The sequence below is a fragment of the Strigops habroptila genome, chromosome 3, assembly GCF_004027225.2.
Source record: "Strigops habroptila isolate Jane chromosome 3, bStrHab1.2.pri, whole genome shotgun sequence".
NCBI classification, from domain to species: Eukaryota; Metazoa; Chordata; class Aves; order Psittaciformes; family Psittacidae; genus Strigops; species Strigops habroptila.
The window spans coordinates 67,278,607-67,284,796 of NC_044279.2; the positions used below are offsets into that span (position 1 = coordinate 67,278,607).

The 6,190-nt window shown below is 43.0% G+C and overlaps 1 long non-coding RNA gene across 2 annotated transcripts; it reads left to right on the plus strand.

Moving 5' to 3' along the window:
* Window positions 1-805: 805 nt before the first annotated feature.
* Window positions 806-5,309, plus strand: LOC115605966. Of its 2 annotated transcripts, none has more exons than XR_003990769.1 (3): window positions 806-1,501; window positions 1,625-1,717; window positions 5,243-5,309. It is a non-coding gene; the product is annotated as an uncharacterized LOC115605966 (long non-coding RNA). The 2 variants fall into 2 exon arrangements; XR_003990768.1 differs by lacking the exon at window positions 5,243-5,309 and adding an exon at window positions 2,854-3,056.
* The last annotated feature ends 881 nt before the right edge of the window (window positions 5,310-6,190 follow it).

Genomic DNA, 6,190 nt, shown 5'->3' on the forward strand with positions numbered 1-6,190 from the left:
AATATTATAAGTAATCTTATTGTTAGGCAGCTGCTGTTACAGCTAAACAAGCTAAGAGAATGCCCCAGGCAGGCCAAGACAAGCCCAGACAAGGCAACTGTTGACAAATCCTAGCCTTGAAGCAGTGCAAAACTAAATCACAGCCTCTGGCCTCTGTACCAGCAATGGCAACAGCACTTTACCTGGGCTACATGGCTATTCCATGAAGATACAGTTTCCTGAAAATCCAGCATTTTCATTTGTGACTCCATCAGGTTTACATCTATTGAGGTATTAATTCCTTGGTAGCATAGCTCATGTTTTCTCTGATGTAGCTTAACATAATTTAACATATAGTGTCTTGACAACTTTATCTGGCTGTAGAGTCCTAATAGTCTCAGCACACTCCAGTATGGTCTTATTTCAGAGTTCTAGCAACCTTCAAATTCACTTTATACATTAATGGTAAAATAATACATGAATACATTTTTTTTTCCCCCCAACTATTTGTCCTTAAAATCTATCTAAATACAGCATCTTACCGGTATTAAAAATCTGATTCTTTTCAGGGTATGATATCATGCCCTTAGTATTAAGGACCAAAACATGAATGCCCAATCACTGTGAAAGAATACCCTATTGGTAGAAGGCTTTGACACATGGGTGCATGATTTCAGCACAAGCAAAATTTGGTTCACTGTTGGAAGTTTGTAGCAGCTGCACCCACCTTGATGGAAGAATCACTGAGCCACAATAACTGCTAATAAGTATATCTGCTGACTGTGGTCTCTGGTGAAGCATAAAGATATATCTGCTAGTGCTAACAGACATCTGCAGATTTTGGTCTGGCTTGGGTAACCACGAAATCTGCTGATTCTGGTTACAACAGGCTTGCACAAAGGGCTGTTGCTAGACCCACACTTTGGTTGAAAGCCAAGAACCCTCAGACCTTATTTCTGACCACAGATCAGATTTGACTGGGGTATAAATGGAGTCCTGCCAGAGGGCAAGAGTTGAGTTGGTCCTCTTCAGAGCAGCGCAGCTGCTGTAGAGGGCTCTCCCTTCTGGTCAGGACACTGCCTGAGGTAACTCCTCAAGGTTGAGAGCCCTCATTTTGACTGGTGAGTGAAATGTTTTTTGGGTTAATTCCCTTTAAAACCTAAGCTTAAATCAGTTGTATTTGATTCTGCTTGGCATCTAGAACCTGTAGTTTACTAATGTTGTTGGAGTATTAAATTATATTTTTATTAGAATAAATTTCCTTTGGGGCTTGTAACCTACCTTAGTCAATTTTGTGGGCCTCTGTGACTAATAGCATGCTAAATTTTGAAATCTTGACTATGTGACATAAAGGATTGATTGTGCGCATATATATATATATTCCTTTATATACCGACAGTTGACCAAGTCTGGGACTAGGAGTGGATCCAGCTGCCCCTAACCACTTCTTTGAGAAGGTGCTTAGAAAGCAAGGAGTTCTCCCTGAACTTCATGACTTAATAGGAGGATCTCCCTCACAGTTGTATGTAACCCTGTCCTCTATGCAGTAAATGGTCAAATGAACTTTGCCATCAAATTGTATTAAACCCCTGTACACCACTGAATTGTGTTATATCAATAAAGTATATTGTTGCTTCTTTCTTAGGGGTGAAGTTCTGGACTCCTCCATGGCAAAGTTCAACGTTAAGTGGAAGATGGCACATTGGATGTGCAGCCCCGGGGACAAACTCCTCAGCAGGTAATCCAGCCCTGCAAGCTGGCCTGCAAGTAATTTTAGAGGTCATGAGGTAATAAAAGGGTGGGTGGTTTGAGATTCAGATTATTGTGTGCAGGCAATACAATTCTGGATATTTGCTTGAGCAAAAAGGTGGTGGAACTCAGGAGATGGGAAGATTATTTTAAATAAGGATCCATGTAAAGAGACTGTTAAATGGATGAGCCAGTCTGGGAACCATTTGTGGATCAGACATGTGAAGGCTCATCAGGGCAATAGGGTTAGGAAGCTGAACAAAAGAATGTCAAATATGCCTTTTAGAGAAATTGCCATCCTGAGGCATGTGATACAATAAGTAACAGCAAATATCAGAAACATGTCCAACAGAAACATGAAGATCAATAAAACAGGTAAGGGAAAAGAAGACAGAGACACATATACACATATAATGCACTACATAGCAAGTGGGAACACACCCCACATGTGCAACTCCACAGGCCACTGACTCAGCAGGAGTCCTTTGCTTCAAGGATTTAGTGACCATGACTAGCCTCCAAGGTCCGCGGATAAAGCAAAGGTTCCAAGTGCCAAATGACCTTCAGTCATCCTGACTGCATAAGTGGTACATGAAAACCAAACCATTACAGAGGCATTACGGAAGATAGTGAAGAGCAGGAAGGACTGAAATTACCAGTTACCCCTGATCTTGAGAGCTTTAAGAAGCTCCAGATGGTTGGCATGTGGGATTTAGTTCTTCCAAACCCTTTTTTTGAATGACAATGCTGTTCATTATACCCTTAGCTTCACTAAAAAGTCCTCCAGCATGAAGAATTTTAATCTGGATAACTGAGGTTCACCAGGAATGGTCAGAGATACTAGAGAAAATAAAGCAGAAGATTGAAAGAGTAGGAATGATAGAAGTGAAGGTGCCCTTTTGAATATGTATATATGCAGAGACTGGGGACACAGTTTTGCATTTGAAGTTGTTGACGTAACACAATTTGTAAGATAAAAGTGAAGGTCCATCTGTGACTATAACTAGGATAGTTCCTCTGTCATATCAAATCAATGAAATGCTCTAATGAAAAATGAGTACGTGCATCTCAGTTCAAACATATGGACTGCTATATCCATTAGACAGCAGCGTTATTCATTTCAAGGAGAGGCCTTGGAAGACTGGTGAGGAATCAAGGACATGGCTCGGTGCGCATGACCTAGTCTCAGTTGACAAAGCGAACTTCCTGCCCCAGATGATAATCATCAGTTCACAATGACCCCAGTTTCTAATTACAGCAACATTGAATCGTTTGATGTGCAACCATGTGAGCATGATAATAAATAATGCGCTGTCAAAAAGAAAAGAGTATGTAAGTGGCGGCAGGGACATCCCTGAGATAAGTGACATCTGGATGCCGGCCCTGACTGACTGCTTTTCCCATGGGCAGCAGAGAAGAGCTGGCAGTCAGGGTTATCCCACTGCTCCAGCTGGGAGCAGGACGCCGCTGGGACATAAGCCCATGGATGGAGGTCAGGGTCAGGCCCAGCAAGGGGAACCCGGGTCAGACACAGTCCCAGGATGGCCGAGCAGGACTTGTGGATGAACGAAGGCTGGGACAGGGCATCAACCTGTGGGTTGGAACAGCTCAGTGGGACCCATGACCGGGCAGGGCAGGGCTGTGAGGAGCTGGAGACTGACACTGCTCTGTTGTCACTGGGGCAGGGAGTGGCAGCCCTGGGAAGGCTCTGAACTGGGATCTTGGGCCATGGGCAGGGTACATGGAGCTCTTGGGGAGCTGGACAAGGACACTCAGGGCTGCTGGTGCCCTCAGGTTTGTGACATGCACCCCAAGACACAGTTGGGCTGTTGGCCCAACTTTGCGCTGCTAGGGCACACTGTTGATTCATATTCAACTTGCCATCAACCCAACCCCCCAGATCTCTTTCCATGAGGCTACTCCAAACCCTCTCATCCCCCAATTTGTGTGTACAACCAGGATTACCCTGTCCCACGTGGAAAATCAGCACTGGCACTTGTTAAATTTTATACGGTTGGTGATTGCCCAAGCTCTCCAGTCTATCCAGATCTACCAGAGTAGTCCACAGCTCCTCCTAATTTAGTGTCAGTGGCAAACTTAATATACATTTGACTCCTGTGTCCAGACTGTTTACAAAGACATTGAAGAGAACTGGCACTAAAATTGAGCCTTGTGGGACCCTGCTGGTGAGTGGATACCAGCCTGATGTAATCCCATTTACCATAACTCTTTGAGCCTATGTCAAGGTCCGACTGGAGAAAAACCCAGTGTTGGAAACATTTTGTTCGTGATCCCCAGAGTGAAATTAAGATGCAAGCGAGGTCACGTACCGCAATCATTCAGTTTGTTTATTATAAAAAGATAATTATTAAAGATCGTTATTATAAAAAAGATGAGTATTAGAAAAAAGATAGCAACAGGACAGATAGGAAAAAAGATAGAAATTAAGCAAGCATTCAGAGTGCAGAGAGAGATAGTCACCACTGTGGATCCAGCAGCATCCCAAGGGTCTGTAGTCATCTTTGGTGGCCGGTGTCACAATGGTAATTACTTTTTTTCCCTTTTATTATGTGTTGGGGAGAGTATCATTGTTCTTAATGTCATGTACTGCACATTCCCGGTGGATCACATGCATCCAGTTTCACTGGTCTTGCAGCCAGCTCTTCAACTGCACATGTCTGTCGGCAATCCTTGAGATAATGGACAGCAATTCCTCGCACCAATCCTTGAGATAATGGAGGGAGGAGTCTTAGCTCAGCTCCTCACACCCATCTCTCAGGCAATGGACGATTGGGGTCTTATCTCAGCATTTCCCGTCCATCTCTCAGACAATGAACAGTGGGGTCTTAACTCCTCCCACCCACCTTTCAGACAATGGAGGGTGGAATCCCATCTCAGCTTCCCACACCAATCTTTGACACATGGGCTGTGGAGTCCGATTTCAGTTCAGTCTTCCACAGCTCAACGCATCAGCCAATTGATCACCCAGTGTATTACGGACTTGTCTAGCTGTGTGCTGGACATTTTGTCCAGAAGGACACTAAGAGATGGTGGAGCTTTCAGTGCTGATTCTCTGTTGTTGATGCCACCTCAGTCTCTGAGTAATCTTTCAATGCTTTCTCTTTTTTTGCACCACAAGATATGATAAATGTGTTTGTGTTGTGCTAGGCGTTTTGTTAGCGAAGAGAAGAACACATAACCACTCTAAGGAGGTTATACGTGGTGCTTTATTTCGAGGCCCCGGGAACTAGGGATATGCACCCAAATCTGGTTCCAAAGACCATTACAAAGTGCTCGTAATTTATCCTATTGAGATTTCACAATCTAATGTATATTCAACTGGTTACAACATCTTCTCATGCATGTGTATTTACAAATTGCTTCATCTCTTGATTACAACATCAGTCGCTTCTGCGCTTGCGCAGCCCCCTTCTGGTGGTCGTCAGAATGAAGTAAGTAGTCTTCCTCAGATGAAGTAAGATGTCTTCCTCGCTGTGTCCTTTTCACCTTTCAGAGTCCTGGATAAGTCCCAACGATTGTGCTTGTGCCAGCATTCTTCGATTTCTCCTTGACTGGTTCTGGTATGCAACTTCGTTTCTTATCTTAATTACAAGTTCTACTTGAATAATCCTTAGAATACTGTTTCTACCAAACCATCACCTTATAAGGATATTGCTTAAACAGTCCCATACATCTATATCCACATCCTAGTTACCAGACTCCTCTGGCCTAGTAACAAAACTAACAAAACACAAATCAACTAAATTAATAAGGCTAAATATTCCATATATATATATTGATTAAAACCTGATTAAACTTCTGTTGATCAAACGTTATGATTTCTAACAGTTTGATTAGTGTCCTGTCATGGCACATGATCCTATTTCCCCTGCTCTGGGTCTGCTGTCTCTGGCTATTCTTGGATTTCCTCTACTATATGTGTTGTGTTAAAAGTATAGAAATTTGGCAGAAAATAAACCCCCTTGCATTCCAGCCAGTCCTCAGAGATCAGAGGGGCTGGGTGCAGCCAGGCTTAACTTCTGACTATAACCAATTCAACATTATATGTCCAGTAGCATTCAATAAGAACTATCACAATTACGGATTCACAAATAGTGTAGTTTATTGAAGCAACAGAAATACAGATTTGGAATTGCTGTTCATAAATTCACCTACTGCAATAGCGCTAAAATCCAAGGCTAGGCAACGATTAATTGAGCTCATATGGAAAAAGAACCAATTGGTAATTCATTAAGCTTGGTTTCACCCGGTTATCATCTGAAATAGTTGGAGGTGTAAATCTTACAAACAGGCTTCCCTGCTTTGCGGAGAAAAGAGGAGAAGACTGTAACTGCTTCACTCTCCTCTCCTGACAAGGAGACTTTTCTGCACAGTGGGGTTGTATTCTCATCCTCTGCCACAGAGGAGTTCAAGTGCCAAATTTATACTTTTGGGAGAAGTG